At 43.8% G+C, this 19,528-nt stretch overlaps 1 long non-coding RNA gene across 1 annotated transcript; it reads left to right on the top strand.

The window, feature by feature from the left end:
- Window positions 1-2,628: 2,628 nt before the first annotated feature.
- Window positions 2,629-18,635, top strand: LOC134370961 (uncharacterized). Its single transcript, XR_010022688.1, has 3 exons — window positions 2,629-2,858; window positions 17,742-17,862; window positions 18,500-18,635. It is a non-coding gene; the product is annotated as an uncharacterized LOC134370961 (long non-coding RNA).
- The last annotated feature ends 893 nt before the right edge of the window (window positions 18,636-19,528 follow it).

Below are 19,528 nucleotides of genomic sequence, written 5' to 3'. Positions count from 1 at the left end.
TTAGATATAGTGAATCAAATAAAAAAATTAAAATTCATTTAGCCTGTTTCTTTTTACTTTTGTCAGTGTGGCTACTAGAAAAGTGTAGGGGGTGGCAAGAAAAAAAAAAAGAAAAATTTAGAAGTGCCTAGCACCTATGTGGCTCACAAATTTCTATTGGTCAGCATTGCTATAGAGGTAGCCTCCACTCCCACCACATAATGAGAGCCACCAGTTTCTGGAACTCTTCTCTGAGTCACAATTGTTGTAAGTCAAAAGAACATGCTTATCCGTCTTTTTAAAATTTTATTATTTTATTTTTTTTATTACAGGAGGTTTCCCTGAATGGAAACTTCTTTCCACTTCTTTCCACAGTGGAAAGGCCGGGCTATCCCATGGTGACCGTCTGGTGTCCAGGCTGGGGCATCCTGATTTCTGTATTTTATTGGTGTATCAGAGCCCAATGCCTTCCCTTGAAGTGCTGATTAATTCCCATTCCTTGGGAAGTCTGGGATACCACCAGACTTTGATACCACCAAGGAAAGCTCAGGAGATGTCTTAGTATGTGTGCACGGCAGAAAGAGACTCCTTCCTTCTCGGATTTGGCAAGGCTGCCTTGCCACAACTTCTGTACATTTTGGTTTTTACCCTCTTACAGCGTGAGTGATTTTCACTCTGAAAGCTGTTGGGATCCTGGGCTCATTTGGGTGTATGTGACAGTGGGATGGGACCTAGACCAGGTGTGGTCGCTTTCAGTGACTGAAGGCTGTATGCCCTTTTGAGGGGGTGAGGGGGGACATGGCAGGTAGGAAGGAGCCAGGGGCTTGAGAATGAGGAAAGAGAGGTGTGACAACTATATTTCTGTCACTCATACCAATCATTTATGATGCAATCACCCCCCCCACCCCCTGTCAAAAGCAAACACGAAGACACTTCTCTGGAGAGAAAATTGTGCATAAGAGTTTGTTTTTTGTAAAATTTCGGTTTTGGAATAATTTTAGATCTGCAGAAAATTTGCAAAGATATCACAGGGAGCTGCTCTTGTATACCTTTCACCCGGTTTCTTTTATAGTTAACATCTTATATAACTGTGGCTGGCATATTTGTTAAAACTTAGAAGTTAACATTGGTACAATATTCTCAATCAGACTACAGACTTTAACCTTATTTCACCAGGTTTTCTACTAATGTCCTTCTGCTGTTTTAGAATCCAATCCAGAATCCCGCATTGCCTTTAGCATACAAGCTTTTTATATACCAAGACGCCAATCCTATTTACCATTCACATTAGAAATGTTTGATTTGTCATTAGAGCATAGGCTCTGAAGTTTTACTTTGTGTGTATATATGTGTTATATATAGTTGATATGGAAATGTAGAAGTTTATTCATATTCGAGATGTCCACACACTTATGGTCAAACAACGGTTTGTTTGATATTTCAGTGAATGGATGTATTCCCCACCCCGTGTATTAGTTATTCAGGGTGATTCGTTGCTGCCTTGAGGGAGACCTCACACCACAGGGAACCACGGGGTGTCTCAGGCGATCGTGTTAAGGGGGGCTGTTATAGTACCTGAGCTTGTGGTTGGTGATTTTGGGGAGAGTCCAAGGAAGCAGGGGTCTGTTGTGCAAAGCAGGGGCAATGCAGTTCTGTGACTACCGTAGTATTTTTTTCTCTGGCAAGTAAAAGGAATGGAGCAGGGCTAGAGTTGTCCTGGTTGCCCAGTGCCTGTTTTTAGCTGTTCAGGCACCATTACTGAGTGGTCTTATATTTTCTTCTTCCTCCGTCACGTCACAGCGAAACCTCATCTGATGCTACTATTCCGGGAAACTGCGTACGTTCACTAGGGCATCGAGGCCAGCTACCGACCGTGTGTTCTCAGGACTGCTTTGTTTCTTACCAGTGCCGCACCCGATCAAGTTTAGAGGGAAAGCAGCTCTGCTACAGAAATGACAACTCTTGGTCCCTCGATACTGCTAGTTCCGAATGTGTGCACGTGCTTAACAAAAACTCCTCACGAAGGGCTGGGAAGTTGTCTGCGGTGTTAAGCGCAAACACGGCAGGCCTGGATGCGGCAGGAACTCAAACGATACTGAAACGGACGCGCGTTTCTCCAGCAGCGAAGGTCACGGTGGTGACACCCTCTGCCCCTGCACTATGACCCTGAGGAACAGGCCTGACGACAGCCAGGTCTGCCTCCTGGAGGAACCGGGGGCCTCGTGAAGCGTATGGACGGTGCTGAGTGGAGACCCGGTCGTCTCTGTCCCGCCAAGGCGCGTCCTCAGGCCCCGGGGTTCTCGGTCTCCCGTTTCTTCCTGCGAGGGAAAGCACTCTCACAGTCTTCCGGCAGGCTGGCCTTCAAACCGGGCGTCCCTTGGGCAAACACCAAGGCAACCCCCCCCGCCCCCCCGAGTCCCTCTGGGCGAATCGCGAACCTCCGGTCGCCGCCGGCCCCGCCCCGCCTTGGCGCGTCACAATGGCGCCGTCGAGACTCCGCTCCCAGACGCCGCCGCCGAGGCGCGGCCGCTCCGCCACTTTGCGTGTATCCGGTTCCGGCGTGGAGGCCGGCCTGAGCCGCGTTTACCCGAAGGAGGCGGGGATCGCAGTGGGGCGGGGTTCCCGGGGCGCGGGGCTGAGTCGGGTCCCGGCGCGCCGGGAGTGGGCGCGGTTCCGTCAACGCCGCGTGCGCTCCGCGGGTCCGAACTCAGTAGTGGGTCCGCCGCGGGCCTGACCACGCCCTCGGAAGCCCCGCCCGGGACGCGCTGTGGGGGGTTTCCACCGTGATGGCGGAGAAGGCTGAAGTGCCTCAGGACCACTGCCGAGTCCCCCGCCTTCCGCCGTCCTCTAGCTGCTCGGAGGGACGACCGAGGTGGCGGGTGTGAGAGCGGGAGCGTGGCGACTCGGACCCCAGGCGGGGGGCGGCCGGGCTGGCGGGCGGCGGGTGTGAGGTGGAGGGTCGCACATGTGGGACCGAGCGGGTACTGGGGCACGGGGGGTGGGGTCCCAGGTGGAGGTCCGCACACTCGGGACCGAGCGGGGACTGGGTCCCCCGAGGGTGGGTACCGCGGGGCTGGGATTAGGAGAAAGGGAGGAGGCGGGGTGTGAGGTAGAGTGGATGTCTTCACACCAAGGACCGAGCGGGGACTGGGCCCACCGTGGGTGGGGACCGAGGGGCTGGGATGTGGGGAAAGGCAGGTGGGGTTCACGGTGGAGGGCTTCACATCCGGGACCGAGCGGGCACTGGGCCCTGTGGGGGTGGGGTCCAAAGGACTGGGATTTGGGGCTGGGGAGGCGGGGTCCGAGGGGAGCGGCTTCACACCCTGGCTCGAGCCGGGAGTGTGCCCAGTGGAGGGTGGGGACCACGGAGGTGACATTTGGGATCAGGGCGAGTCGTGGCATAGGGGGCCCAGCTTGGCCACAGCGGGGAGCGGCTAGCCCAACCTGGGGAGGGGGAGACAAGGGGAGCCAGAAGAGACTGAGTCTGAGGAAGGGCTTCCTCAGGGCAGGGATATTGGGGAAGTCCTGGTCGGGTGGACATCCCAGGACCTGCAGGCTTGAGAGGTCTGCACCACCTGCAGGGACACCTTCATGGGTTTTGAGTTGTGGTGAGCAAAGAGGTTCCTTTTCCTGCAGTTTGTTTTATTTTTATACATTCACATGCTTAAAGTGTCAGAATCTTGCACATGGCCTTATTACTCAAAACTTCATCTTCCCCTTTTTTATTACTTCTTGAGGAGATCATTTTAAACCTTTGAACTTTGTTCTCTAGAAATTTTATTTCTTCCGCTCATATCGGCATCTCTTCCCTGTGCTGCTTCCTTGATCACCTTCGCTTAATTTGTAGACTTTGGTCTGAAATAGTTTTCCTTTGATTTCCTTTGCCTCCTGGTCTGAGTTTTTTGTTGGGTGTGTAGTCAGCCATTGTTCTTTCCCTTTTTCTAGTCATACCCTTCAATACAGTTTGCACTGTTTCCTTTTGACAACTCACCTTAGAAAGAACCTGAATTTAGTACGTTTGGGGTTGGTCTAGGACTTTGTCTCGGGATCCATGTATTTTCTTTTCTTTTTTTCCTTCCTTCCTTCCTTCCTTCCTTTCTCTTTCTTTCTTTCTTTTTTTTTTGTCGTGGGTGGAGTGTACGGGGATCGGAACCCGTGATCGTGATGTTATAAGGCTGCGCTGTAACCAGCTGACCTCACTGGCCATTATCTTCTTTATGATCAAGATTTTCGTACGTAGGTTCCCCCCCCCCATCTTAAAAGTAAGAAATATGCCCCCTTTGGACAGTTGTGAGGAATGTAAAATGATACAGACACTATGGGAAAATAGTTATGGCGGTTCTCAAAAAATTGAAGGTAGAGTTAACATATGACCTGGCAGTACCACTGGGTATATATTCAAAAGATCTGAAAGCAGAGACATGAACAGATATTTCTACACGCATATTCCTCGCAGCTTTATTCGCGATAGTCAAAATGTGGAAGTAACCCAAGTGTCCAGTTGATAGATGGGTGGATAAAGACAATGTGTCATATATTCACATATAGAAATGGAATATTCAGCCTTCCGAAGGAAGGAGATCCTGGTACAGGCTTCAACATGGATGAATTTTGAGGATGTTGTGTTAAGTGAGGGAGTCCAGTCACAGAAAGACAGATATTGTGTGAGTCCACTTATATGAGGATCTAAAGTAGTCAGATTCATATAAATAGAAAGTAGAATGGTGGTTGCCAGGGACTGGGGAGTGGGGAGGAGAAAATGGGGAGTCGTTGTGTAATGGGTCCAGAGTTTCAGAGTTGCAAGACGAGAAAGTTCTGGATATCTTTTTCACAGCGATGTGAATGTACTGAAGATTTCAACTGTCACGTGAAAATGGTTAACTGGTAAATTTTATGTTTTAGATGTATTTAATCTCAAAAGACTTGAATAAACAAGAAACATGACACACGACAGCTGTATGGTAAGCCTGATGTGGAAGGTATAAAGACTACTGCTAAAATCAAGATCTGTGTCTCCATCACTCATCTTGAGAAATAAAACTCTACCCTCATCTTTATGGCCCTTTGCGTAGTCCCCGTTAGAACTCCCTCCTTCACCCGCGGGTAATCCCTGTCCTCAATTTTATGCTTGTCAGTTGCTGGCTTTTCTTTGTAATTTGGCTAAAAGTGTATCCCAGAAAAAGACGTATTGAATAGTTTTGCATGACCTTGGGTTTTATGTATAAGTTGTCTTCATAATATGTTTTCCTGAGTGCGTTGCTTTTGTTAATCAATGTTATCTTCAAAGGACTATTCGAAGTACAATCATAAAACTAGTATTTTTTGCTGTTTCATAGTATGCCATTTTGTAAGCAGACCACACGTTATTTCTGCACTATTGTGTTAAGGATGTATGGGTTGTTTTTAGTTTGGGATGTTAACAGTGGTGCTTTGAACAAGCACGTGTCTCCTGTGGCACCTATACCAGACTCACTTCAGGCTCTACACCTACGGTGGAATCGCTGGGTCATAGGGTTGGCCCACTTTCATCTTCACAACGTGAGGATATTTTCCAAAATAGTTGTACCAGTTTATCTCCCCAACTGCAGTGGTCTTGCTGCATCATAGTAAAGTGTATGTTCAGCTTTATAAGAAACTGCCCAAGTTTTCCAGAGCGTCTGTACCATTTTTGTTTTGCATTCCATTAGCAATGTAAAAGAGTTCCAGCTGCTTTGTATCTTTGTCAGCACTTGGTATTGTCAGTATTTTAAATATCTGAATTTTATTTCAGCCATTCCATTGGGCTGTATACCCATATTTCATCATAGCTTTAAATTGCATTTTGCTAATGGCTAGCTAGTGATGTTCGTTATCTTTTCATGAGCTTATCTGTTCAAGTGGTTTGCCCATAAGAAAATTGGGTGGTCTCCTGGTGAGTTTTGACAATTCTTTACAGTTTCTGAATACAAATTTAGATGTGTGGTTTGCAAATAGTTTCTTCTGTTTTGTAATTTATCTTTACCTTCTTTTAACAGTGTGATAGAGCAGAAGTTTTTAATTTTTTTTTTTTTTTTTTTAAATGACTGGTAAGGGGATCTCAACCCTTGGCTTGGTGTTGTCAGCACCACGCTCAGCCAGTGAGCAAACCGGCCATCCCTATATAGGATCCGAACCCGCGGCCTTGGTGTTATCAGCACCGCACTCTCCCGAGTGAGCCACCGGCCGGCCCAGAAGTTTTTAATTTTGCTGAAGTCAAAAATGGATCGTGCCTTTGGTGTCATATCTCAGAACTCTTTGTATAAGCTGGGTGTTGAAGAGCTTCTCCTATATTTTCTTCTAAATGTTTTACATTTTCATGTTTTACATGTAGACATAGATTCATTTTGAGTTTTTTATGAAACAAAGGTGTGAGGTTTAAGTCACTGTTTTGTTTTGGGTTCTGTTTTCCTTTTTGATTTTTTGCATATGGATATCCAGTTGTTCCAGCGTCGTTTGTTGAAGAGTACTCTGTGCACTGAATTGCCTTTGCACCATTGTGAAAACTCATAGGGCCATATGTGTGTGGGTCTAAATCTGGACTCTCTGTTCCGTTGATTTATATGTATACCCTTTTACCAGTACTGTTCCAGCTTCATTATTTTAACTTTATGCCAATTCCTAAAGTTGGGTAGTGTGAGCTCTCCAAACTTATTCATTCACCTGTTTCAAAATTGTTTGGCTATTCTAGTTTCCTTTGCCTGTCCATAGAAATTTTAGAATAAGGTTGTTTATGTTGCTGGGATTTTGATAGGAAATACGTTAAACCTATGTATCATTTTGGAGAGAATCGGCATCTTTACTGTGTTCAGTCTTCCAATCCACTTACATAGTTCATCTCTTCATTTGCTAGATTTTCTTGAATTTCTTTCATAGCATTTTGTAGTGTTCAGCATAGAAGTCTTGTATGTGTTTGTTAAGTTTGTACCTAAGTATTTGATTTTTTGGATCTATTATAAATGGTGGTGTATGTTTCATTTAGGTTTCTACATATTTTGTCGGTATTCTACAGAAATAGATTTGATTTTCGTAGTTGATCTTATAGTCTCCGACCTTGCTAAACTTATTAGTTCTAGGAGGGTAGTTTTATTTATTTATTTATTCATCTATTTGGTAAATTTCTTGAGATTTTTCTTCTAGCGGCACATCATGCCACCTGCAGATAGGGGTAGTTTTACTTCTGTTCCAATGTGTATTAGTCCGTTTTTGTGTTGGTATAATAGAATATTGAGACTGAGTAATTTATTTAAAAAAAAAAAAAAGAAGAAGAAAGAAAAGGTTTATTTGGCTTGCGATTCTGGCTCAGCTGCATCTGGTGAGGGCCTCAGTCTGCTTCTACCCATGGTGGAAAACATCAGGGCAGCCAGCAGGTGTAAGATCACATGGCAAGAGGAAGCAAGAGAGAGACGGGAGGTGCCAGGGTCCTTTAAACATCCAGCTCTCGTGGGAACTAATAGCGTGAGAACTCACTCACTGCCCATCCCCCATCCACAGGGAAGGCTGTAACCTATTCGTGAGGGCTCCGCACCCATGACCAAAACAGCTCCCAACACTGCCAGCATTTTGGATCAGGTTTCGACATGAGCTTTGGGGGATGACATATCCAAACTATTATCATTCTGCCCCTGGCCCCCCAAACTCACGTCCCTCTCGAGTACACCATAAAGTCATTCCATCCCAACAGTCCCAAAAGTCATAGTTTGTTCCAGCACCAACTTTAAAGTCCAAAGTCTTACCTGAGACTCACGGCAAAACTCCTTCCAGCTGTGAACCTGTAAAAATCAAAAGCAAATTTCTCTACTTCCAAGATACAATGGTGGAACAGATATTGGGTACACATTCCCATTCCAGAAACGAGGAATAGGCCAGAAGAAAGGAGGAACAGACCCCAAACAAGGTCAAAACCCAGCAGGGCAGACATTAAATCTTAAAGCTCCAAAATAATCTCCCTCGACTCCAAGTCCTGCGTCCTGTGCGTAGTGGGGTATTTGGGCCCCGAAAGCGTCAGGCAGCCCCATCCCCACGCCTCTGCCAGGAACAGCCCTCTGGGCTGGGCTGCACTAGTGCCTGTGGCTTTTCCAGGCGGGCATTGCTCCTTGCCAGTGGCCCTACAGTTCTGAGGTCCTGGCGTTGGCCCCACTCTCATGACTCTGCCAGACATTGCCCTGGTGGGGGCTGCAGTTCCACATTTCTGTTTGGCATTGCTCTAGTGGATGCCCTCTTCAGGTCTCTGCCTGGGCCCGCAGGCTTTTCCATACATCCTCTGAAATCTGGGTGGAGGGCTGCTCGTGCGTGCTTGCAGGCTTAATACCACGTGGACACAGCCAAGTTTCTGACTCGCCACGCTCTCTAGAGCTGTGTCAGGAACCAGACTTGGGGTGCCTTGAGGTAAGGCAGCTCCAGCCGGAGGGGCCAGGATGCAGGGAGCAGTGTCCTGAGGCAGCACAGGGCAGCCGCACCCGGGTCTGTCCCCCTGAACAATTCTGTCCTCCTAGGCCTCTGTGCCTGTGATGGGCAGCGCAGCTGGGAAGACCTCTGAAATGCCTTCAGGGCCTTCTTCTCATCCTCCTGGCTATTAGCACTCCTGTTGCCTCATAGCCATGCTGATGTCTTTTGCAACCAGTCCCGTGGCTGTACCCTTGGATTCTTCTCCTGAGAGTGCTCTCTCATTACCAACCACCTTGCCAGGCTGCACGTCATCCAGATCCTTACTCTCTGCTTCCCTTTTAATTATTAATTCCGGCTTTTCATCACGGTCATGGCTTTGTTGCCATAACTGAGCGTAGGCTGTTGCAAGTAGCCTTGCAGCCAGCTGTCTGAATGCTTTGCTGCTTAGAAATTTCTTCCGCAGAACTTTCTGGTTCACAACTCTTAAGTCCCACCTTCCACAAAGTCCTAGGGCATGGACACAATGCAGCCACGTCCATTGCTATGGTGTAGCAAGGGCGATCTTTTGTCCAGTTCCTTGTAGAAATTTCCTCATTTCTGTCCGAGACCTCATCAGCATGGCCTTTAGTGTCCACATTTCTATCAGCATTGTGATCACAACCATTCAACCAATCTCTAAGAAGTTCCAAACTTTCCCTAGTCTTTTTGTCGTCTTCTGTGTCTTTCAGAGTCCTCCGAACGCCTCCTCCATACTTTGCGCATTACCCAGTTCCAAAGCCGCTTCCACATTTTCAGGTATCTGTGTAGCAACACCCCACTCCTCAGTACGAATTTTCCGAATTAGTCCGTTTATGCATTGCTGTGAGGGAATACCTGAGACTGGGTAATTTATAAAGAAAAACAGTTTATTCAGGTCACGATTCTGGCATACATAGCTTCACCTGGTGCAGGCCGCAGGCTGCTTCTACTTATGGTGGGAATTGGCAGGGCAGCCAGCAGGTGCAAGATCACATGGCAAGTAGAAGCGAGAGGGAGAAGGAGAGGAGGTGCCAATGTCCTTTAAACAGCCAGCTCTGGAGGGAACTAACAGAGTGAGAACTCACCCACTTCCCCCTGTCCCCTCAGGGAAGTCGTTAATCTATTCATGAGGGCACTGGCCCCCGAGACCCAAAAGTCTCCCAACACTGCCACACTGGGGATCAGATTACTTTTTTATTTTTTGGTGGCTGGCCGGTAAGTGGAACCAAACTCTTTGACCTTGTTGTTACAACACTGTGCTCTAACCAACTGAGCTAACTGGGCAGCCTTAAATTTACTCTTTTTTGTTGTTGTTGTTGGTGGCTGGCCTGTTTGGGGATCTGAACCCTTGACCTTGGTGTTACCAGTGCCGTGCTCTAACCAACTGAACTGCCTGGCCAGCCCGGGATCAGATTTGGACATGAGCTCTGGGGGACAACATGTCCAAGCTCTGTCACAATCTGTATGCCCTTTATTTCCTTTTCTTGTCTCACTTTGCCGACTCAGACAATACGATGGTGAAGGGGACATCCTTACCTTGTTCTCAGTGTCTGGGAGAAACATGCAGTTTTTCACCATCAAGTGTGACGATAGATGTAGTTTTCGTAGATGCTCTTCATGAAGTTGAGGTGGTTCCCCTCCCGTCTGTTTCTAACTTGCTGAGAGTTTTTATCACAAAGGACTAGTGTGGGCTTTTGTTAAAGGTCTTTGCTGCGTCAGTTCACGTGATCATATGATTTTTCCTCTTTAGCCTGTCGGTGTGCTGCTTTACATTGATTGATTTTCAGATGTTGAACCAGCCTTTCTTATTCTAAACTCCATTTGGTCATGCTGTGTAATTATTGGCATCTATGAGGGCACATTAAAGAGTTTGTGGGAAAATGCAATTGAAAGATAAGATGAATTTTCCCGTGAACTTTTTGAAGTACCCTTATATATTTATGACAGATATAGATCTAGGGTTTTATTTAAAAAAAATTTTTTTTTTCCCTTTAATCTATCTTTGTCTGGGTTTGGTATCTCCGTAGAATACCGACCTCATTAAATGAATTGGGAAGTGTTTCCTCTTGCATTTTCTAGAAGAGATTTATAAAATTGGTTTTAATTCTTTCTTAAACACTTGGTATAATTTTCCAGTGAAACCGTCTGGGTCTGGAGATGTTCAGGGAGTTTTTAAGTTACAAATTCAGGTTTGTTAATAGTTATAGAACTGTTCAAATTATTTCATGTTGGGTGAGTTGTGGCAGTATTTAGAAGAATTGGTATATTTCGTTTAATTTGCCAAATTTATGTGCACAGAGTTCTTTATTGTCATTTCATCAAAATCGGGATATTTTCAGGCATTATTTCTTTGAATAGTGTACTTTCCAGCCCCGTATTCTTTCTCCTTCCTTTCTGGAACTCCAGTAAGATGAAATTAAATCTTTTGTTATAGTGCCAGAGGTTAGTGAGGCTGTATTTATTTTATATTTCTCTCTGTTGCTCGGATTGGGTAATTTCTCTTGTTCTAGCCTCTGATGGCTCCATTCTGCTTCTGAGCCCATCCAGTGGGAATTTTATATTTCAGTTCCAGAATTTCTGCTTGGTTCCTCTTTAAATTTTCTGTTTCTTTGGTGAGTTGTTCTGTTTTCTTCAGTTGTTTCAAGCATGTTCGTAATGGCTCACTGAAGCATTTTTTGCGATAGCTGCCTTAAAATCCTTGTGGGATATTCCAGCATTTGGTGTTGATGTATATTGATTTTATTTTGTCATTCAAGTGGATGTTTTTCTGGTTGTTGGTATGATGTGCATGTTTATTTATTGGTTTTCTGATTGGATTCTGCACATTTTGAGCATTGTGTTATGAGACTCTGGCTCTTATTGACAGCTCCTAGTTTTGGTAAGTCCTCTCTGATACTGTGTGTGTTGGAAAGGGGAGCTGTCACCTCGTTACTGCCGAGTAAGGGTAGAAGTCCAGGTAACTCTGCCTCCGTTGACAGTCTGGGATGGGGATTGGAAGAGGTGCCTTGTTACTAGTGGGCAGGGGTGGCTGTTCAGGCTCTCTTCTCTGGATCTTCAATGACAGCACCTTGGCTGGGAGGATGAGGGCAACCAAATGAGGGCGGAACTCAGGGTTTCACATGAGGCCTTTGCCGACATGGCCGTGGGTAGCCTCACAGTTTCTTCCCCGTGGAGTTTGGCTGGAGTAGGGTGGTGGTTGTGTAAAAGTTTTCTGTCTTCCAAGGCTGCCCCACCCCTTGTCCTTTGACTAGGAAGAGCAGGCTTCTCTAGGCTTTTAAAATCTGTACCCATTGACGTTTTCATCAGATGGCTGGCTTCTGTAACGCCCAGTCTGAGATACTTGAGGCCAAAAGAAAACCCAGGGAACCCAGCACTGTGCCATTCTTTGGGATCCAAGGTGTTTTGCCAATCTGCCATTTTCTCTCCACCTTTCCCTGTGTGTTGTGTTATCTTTATATAATGTCCAGGGTATTTAGTTGTACTTAGTGGGAGGAATATGACGTAGTGTCTGCTCTGTCTTGTCCGGATCCGGAGGTCTTGGCTTCAGTTTTGAAAAAGAGTTTTGCTATCTCTAGAATTGGAGTTTGGTAGTTTTTCTTTCAGTGCTTTAAAGATGTTAACCCACTGTCTCCTTGCACGCATTGCTTCCAGTGAAAAATCTGGGGTCATCCTAATCCATGTGCTTTATGTAGCATGTCTGCTTCTTCCTGGCAGATTTCAGATTTTTTAAAAAATCACTTGTTTTAAGCAATTTGATTATGATGTTCCTTGGTGTTGTTTTCACCATTGTTTTGTTTAGGTTTCATTGAGCTTTTTGGGACTGTATGTTCATACTTTCTTTTTTTTTTTTTTTTTTTTAATGATGACCAGTAAGGGGTTCTTAACCCTTGACTTGGTGTTGTCAGCACCACGCTCACCCAGTGAGCTAACTGGCCATCCCTATACGGGATCCGAACCCGTGGCCTTGGTGTTATCAGCACCACACTCTCCCGAGTGAGCCGCGGTCCTGCCCATACTTTCTCTTTTTAAGTGTGGAAAGTTTTAGGCCATTATTTCTTGAAATATTTTTTTCTGTTCTCCCGACATCCCTCCAATTATGTATGTGTATATATATATATATATATATTTTTTTTAATTTAATTTTATTTTTTTTCCTGGATTATCTTGGTGGGCCCTAAATGTAATGACAAATGTCCTTATTTTTGTTTTTATTTTTTTTCCCTTAATTTTATTTTGTCGATACACAATGTGGTTAATTATTGTGGCCCTTTACCGAAACCCCCCTCCCTCCTCCCTCTCCCTCCTTCCAGGCAACAATGTCCTTTCTGTTTGCTTGTCGTATCAACTTCAAGGAAATGTAGTTGTTATGTCTTCTTCCCCGCCCCCCCCTGTTTTTTTTTGTGTGTGTGTGAATTTATTTATTTATTTTTAGCTCCCACCAATAAGTGAGAACATGTGGTATTTCTCTTTCTGTGCCTGACTTGTTTCACTTAATATAATTCTCTCAAGGTCCATCCATGTTGTTGCAAATGGCAGTATTTCATTCGTTTTTATAGCCGAGTAGTATTCCATTGTGTAGATATACCACATTTTCCGTATCCACTCATCCGATGATGGACATTTGGGTTGGTTCCAACTCTTGGCTATTGTAAAGAGTGCTGCGATGATCATTGGGGAACAGGTATACCTTCGACTTGATGATTTCCATTCCTCTGGGTATATTCCCAGCAGTGGGATAGCTGGGTCATATGGCAGATCTATCTGCAATTCTTTGAAGAACCTCCATACCATTTTCCATAGAGGCTGCACCATTTTGCAGTCCCACCAACAATGTATGAGAGTTCCTTTTTCTCCGCAACCTCGCCAGCATTTATCGTTCAGAGTCTTTTGGATTTTAGCCATCCTAACTGGGGTGAGATGGTATCTCAGTGTAGTTTTGATTTGCATTTCCTGGATGCTGAGTGATGTTGAGCATTTTTTCATATGTCTGTTGGCCATTTGTATATCTTCCTTAGAGAAATGCCTACTTAGCTCTTTTGCCCATTTTTTAATTGGGTTGCTTTTTTTTTTCTTGTAAAGGTGTTTGAATTCCTTGTATATTCTGGATATTAATCCTTTGTCAGATGTATATTTTGCAGATATTTTCTCCCACTCTGTTGGTTGTCTTTTAACTCTGTTAATTGTTTCTTTTGCTGTGCAGAAGCTCTTTAGTTTGATATAATCCCATTTGTTTATTTTTTCTTTGGTTGCCCGTGGTTTTGGGGTCGTATTCATGAAGTCTGTGTCCAGTCTTATTGCCTAAAGTGTCTCTCCTATGTTTTCTTTAAGAAGTTTTATTGTTTCAGGGTGTATATTGAATTCTTTAATCCATTTTGAGTTGAGTTAAGTGTACGGTGAAAGGTATGGGTCTAGTTTCATTCTCCTGCATATTGATATCCAGTTCTCCCAGCACCATTTGCTAAAGAGGCAGTTTCTTCGCCAGTGTGTAGGCTTGGTGCCTTTGTCAAAGATCAGATGGCTGTAGGTGTGTGGTTTGATTTCTGGATTCTCTATTCTATTCCATTGATCAGTGTGTCTGTTTTTATGCCAGTACCATATTGTTTTGGTTATTATAGCTTTGGAGTATAGTTTAAAGTCAGGTAGTGTTGTACCTCCAGCTTTACTTTTTTTGCTCAGCATTGCTTTGGCTCTGCGTGGTCTTTTGTTATTCCATATAAATGTCTGGATAGTTCTTTCCATTTCTGAGAAAAATGTCACTGGAATTTTGATGGCGATTGCATTGAATTTGTATATCACTTTGGGTAGTGTGGACATTTTGACTATTTTGATTCTTCCAATCCATGAGCATGGGATATCTTTCCATCTTCTTGTATCCTCTCTAATTTCTGTCAGCAGTGGTTTGTAGTTCTCATGATAGAGATTTTTACATCCTTGGTTAACTCAATTCCTCAGTATTTTATTTTTTTGGTGGCTATTGTAAATGGGCAGGCTTTCTTGATTTCTCTTTCTGCATGTTCACTATTGGAGAATAGAAATGCCATTTCCTCCAGATTTTCAAATTTGTTGGCATATAGTTGTTTATAGTAGTCTCTAATGATTCCTTGTATTTCAGAGGTATCAGTTGTAATATCACCTTTTTCTTTTCTACTTTTCGTTATTTGGATCTTCTCTCTTCTTTTTTTAGTTAGCCGTGCTAATGGTTTGTCAATTTTATTTATCTTTTCAAAAAACCAACTTTTTGATTCATTGATCTTTTGTATTGTTTTTTGGGTTTCAATTTCATTCAGTTCTGCTCTGATCTTAATGATTTCTTTCCGTCTGCTAACTTTAGGTTTGGATTGTTTTTTTTTCTCTAGATCTTTAAGGTGAAGTGTTAGGTTGTTCACTTGCCATCTTCCCATTCTTCTGAGGTGAGCATTTAATGCAATAAATTTCCCCCTTAATACTGCTTTTGCAGTATCCCACAGGTTTTGGTATGATGTATCATTATTTTCATTAGATTCAATAAATTTTTTGATTTCCTGCTTGATTTCTTCTTGGACCCATATGTCATTAAGTAGAATGCTGTTTAATTTCCATGTGTTTGTATAGTTTCCAGAATTTCATTTGTTATTGATTTCTAGTTTTAATCCATTATGGTCTGAGAAAATACATGGGATAATTCCAATTTTATTGAATTTGTTGAGACTTGATTTGTGACCTAATATGTGATCTATCCTGGAGAATGATCCATGTGCTGATGAGAAGAATGAATATTGTGAGGTTGTTGGATATAATGTTCTATAGATATTTGCCAAGTCCAATTGGTCTAGAGTATTGTTTAGATCTTGTGTTTCTCTACTTATTCTTTGCCTAGATGATCTGTCCAATATTGACAGTGGGGTGTTCAGGTCCCCTGCTATTATGGTATTAGTGTCTATTTCCTTCTTTAGGTCTAGTAGAGTTTGTTTTATAACTGTGGCTGCTCCAACATTGGGTGCATACATATTTATGATTGTTATGTCTTCTTCATGGATCAGTCCTTTTATCATTATGTAGTGTCCCTCATTGTCTCTTTTTATGGTGTTTAGTTTAAAGTCTATTTTGTCTGATATAAAAATAGCTACTCCAGCTTGTTTTTCTTTTCTGTTTGCATGGTAAATCTTTTTCCATCCTTTCATTCTTAGTGTCTGTGAGTCTTTATGGGTGAGGTGGGTCTCTTGAAGGCAGCATATAGTTGGGGCCTCCTTTTTAATCCAGTCAGCCAGTCTGTGTCTTTTGATTGGGAAATTTAAGCCTTTTACATTAAGAGTTGTTATTGAAAAGTGTTGATTTATTCCTAGCATTTTATTGATTGTTGTTTGGTTGTCTTAGGTGTCTTTTGTTCCTTGCTTTCTGATTTACTGTTTGTTTTCTGTGTTTGTTGGTTCCTTAGGTTGTAGATAGCCTTTTTGTTTGTTTGTTTTCTCTTCATGAATGCCATTTTTATTATACTAGTGGGTTTAGATTTTTCTTGGGTTTTTATGGCAGTGGTAGTTATTTTTCAGGAACCAAACCCAGTACTCCCTTGAGAATTTCTTGTAAGGGTGGTTGTGTGATGGTGAACTCCTGCAGTTTTTGTCTGTCTGAGAAATATACTATTTGCCCTTCATTTCAGAAGGATAGCCTTGCAGGGTAGAGTATTCTTGGCTGACAATCTCTGTCTTTTAGTATTTTGAATATATCATCCCATTCCTTTCTGGCTTTTAGGGTTTGTGATGAAAAGTCTGATGTTAGCCTGATTGGGGCTCCCTTATTGGTGATTTGACGCTTCTCTCTTGCAGCTTTTAAGATTCTCTCTTTGTCTTTGAGTTTTGCCAATTTGACTATAATATGTCTTGGAGAAGACTTTTTTGGGTTGAATACGTTTGGAGATCATTTAGCTTCCTGGATCTGAAGATCTGTGATTTTTCCTATACCTGGGAAGTTTTCTGCCACTATTTTGTTGAATATGTTTTCAATGCAATCTCCTTTTTCCTCCCCTTCTGGAATACCCATGACTCCGATATTTGAGCGCTTATGGTTGTCTGATATCTCTCTCAGATTTTCTTCAATGCCTTTGATTCTTTTTTCTTTTTTTTTGTCTGCTTGTGTTATTTCAAACAGCCCATCTTCAAGTTCAGAGGTTCTCTCTTCAACTTCCACAAGCCTGCTGGTTAAACTGTTCGTTGTGTTTTTTATTTCGCTGAGTAACTTCTTCAGTTCGGCAAGTTCTGCTACATTTTTTTTCAGGGCATTGATTTCCTTGTACATTTCCTCTTTCAGGTCCTGTATACTTTTCCTCATTTCATCATGATGTCTAGCTAAGTTTTCTTGTATCTCATTCAGTTTCCTTAGAATTATCACTCGAAATTCCTTGTCAGTCATTTCAAGGGCTTCTTGTTCTATAGGATCTAGAGCTTGAGATTTATTATCTTTTGGTGGTGTACTTTCTTGATTTTTCGTATTTCTGGTATCTTTTCTTTGATGTTTATTCATTGTGGCAGGGAGTTTCACAGTCCACAGGTTTGACACTATTGACTGACTAAGATGTTGCTGTGGTTGCCAATTTGGTATGGCTACCTCAGTGACTACTCAGTTGGCCAGTAGTGCCTTGCGTGTGTGGTTGCCTGGGGTATTGGGCCTCTCTGGGGAGCCACCTCTCTGGTCCGCTTGGACCCTGCCGGGCTGCTGGGTTATTGGCTGGTACCGCAGGGTGTCGCTCCTGCCGCTGCTGCTTCCCCCGCTGCTGCCGCCGCTCTCGCCGCTGCCACTGGCACCACTGCCGCCGGCTCCGCTGCCGCCGCTTCCCCCGCTCCTGCCACTGCTGCCGCTACCGCTGGTGCCGCTTCCCCTGCTGCTGCCGCTACCGCTGGCGAAATGGAGTTTCAAAGGCTGGAGAGGAGTATTGTCCTTACGTGGAAGTTTTCACCAGCCTGAGGTGACCCCAGCAGTCTCAACTTGGATAACTTCCTTCTGGAAGCTGTCCTGTTACGGACAGGTCAGGCTCGGCTTGCCCTCTCGCCTTAAAGAAATGACCTGTTAGGTTTTTTCCTCGCTAAGTGGGCATCGGGCTTCCCACTGTACAGATACGGAAACTGAAGCTCCTAGAAGAGAAGTAACTTCCCCAAAATCACACAGCTAGCCTGTGGCGCAGAGCCGCACAGTCCCCCGGAGGTGCCCTGGTGGGCAGGTGGCCGCCCTGGGGCTTAGGCTGAGAGCGGGGCGTGTGGAGCAAAGGAGGGCTGGAGGCTCCGGGACCCAATTATGTATATTTTAGGTTGCTTCAAGTTATCACGTAGCTCGCCGATGTTCTTTACCTTTCTTTGGATTTTTTTTTTTAGGAATGAACTCAAACTTGCTTGCCTTCAAGTTTAGTAATCTTTTCCTCCTAAGGCCTAAGCTGATGTTCCATCCCATCCAATGTATTTTTCATCTCAGACGTTACAGTTTTTGTTCTCAGAGGTTTGTTTGGGTCTTTTTATATCCTTTATGCTTATACCTAACTTTTTGAACATGTAGAATGTAGTTATAGTAACCATTTCTATGGCCTTTTCTGGTATACTAATATCTGTGCTGGTGCTTGATCAGTTTTGATCATTCTGCCTTAGTATAGGTCATGTGTTCTTGTGTGTTTGCATGCTTGGTAATCTTTTACTGGATGTGAGGCATTGTGAATTTTATTTTGTTTGATGCTGGGCATTTTTGTATTCATATAAATCTTCATGAGCTTTATTCAGAGATATAGTTAAGTGACTCGAAAGCAGTTTACTCCTTTTTGGTCTTTGACTTCTTTTTAGGATTTCTTAGGCATGTCCAGGGCACTGCTCAGTGTAGGGCTGATAGTTCCCCACTACTGAGGAAAGATCTTTCTGAGTACTCTTCCCAGTGAACCATGAGTTATGACATTTTTTTAATTCTGCCTGGTAGGAATAGCCACTATTCCGGGCCCCGTGTAAGCACTGGGCACTGTTCCTCTCATCCTTTGGTATGGCTCTTTTCACAAACGTGGGTAATTTCCTTAACACTCATGTGCTTATCAGTACTCTCCTGGACCCTGAAGGGGGTCACTGCCGATCCATGGGGTCTTCTCTCCACGCAGCTCCTCTCTGGTACTGTGTTCTATGAACTCTAGTTGACTTGGTCTTCGCAGACTCTCAGATTTTACTCTTCAACTCAGGAAGTCCACCAGGATCCGGCTCCATTGTTTTCTCCTGCAGCACTCTCTAAAAACTTCTCCAAGGGGTAAGCAGGGGCACTTGGGGGGCTCATCTCATTTGTTTCCTATCTCTTGGGGAATACCCTCCATTGTTGCCTGATGTCCAGGGTCTTGGAGACCATTGTTTCCTTACATTTTGTTGCTTTTGTTTATGGTTTCAGGTGGGAAGGTTAATCTGGTCCCTGATACGCAATCCATCTTACCCAAAAGTGGAAATTAGAGACGGGCACCAGACTTTCATTTCATCTTCTGTTGAACTCTAATCTTAAGAGTATATGAATAGCCATAAAAAACGACAGAGAAACCATGGGACATAGGTATGTTGACACGGTCAAGTCACATAGAACCACAATGATTGGATGTTAAAGCACAGTGGTGCCGTCAGTATTAGTCCAAACGGCTCAAGTTTTGAAGCTAGTTTAATAGGAAAACTTTGTTGCTTTGCCTCACACGGGGTGACGGAGATGCAAAAAGGATTACTCAAAGCCCATTTCTTCTGAGCAGTGAGACACCCCGAAGGGGTTAATTTTCCAGAAACCCTCAAGAGAGACGCATTCCTCCTTGGAAAAATTAACCCTGAACTGGAGTTCTGTCTCAGTGTTTATTCTCCAGGACAGAAAGTTACAGAAAAGGAACACAGGTGGAGTTATGGCTAAGTTTAGTTTAATAGTAGAAGCTGGTAAAATCAGTGAGATAACAGAGTGACATTCTATAATGCAATTTGCAAAAGGTTAAATCGATCCACCAACAAAAGCTTGTTCTTAGCAGACATTTTCTTTCCCTACTGCAATTTTCTTAGTATGTTTACCTAACAGTAAAGCAACTTAACATATCAATCAGTAGGTTAACCCGCTCCAAGGATATCTGTCCTTGAGCCAGCAACTGTGCTGTGGTGCAATTCTTTATCTATAT

The sequence above is a fragment of the Cynocephalus volans genome, chromosome 2, assembly GCF_027409185.1.
Source record: "Cynocephalus volans isolate mCynVol1 chromosome 2, mCynVol1.pri, whole genome shotgun sequence".
Taxonomy (NCBI): Eukaryota; Metazoa; Chordata; class Mammalia; order Dermoptera; family Cynocephalidae; genus Cynocephalus; species Cynocephalus volans.
This window is presented reverse-complemented; position numbering and strand designations above follow the sequence as displayed.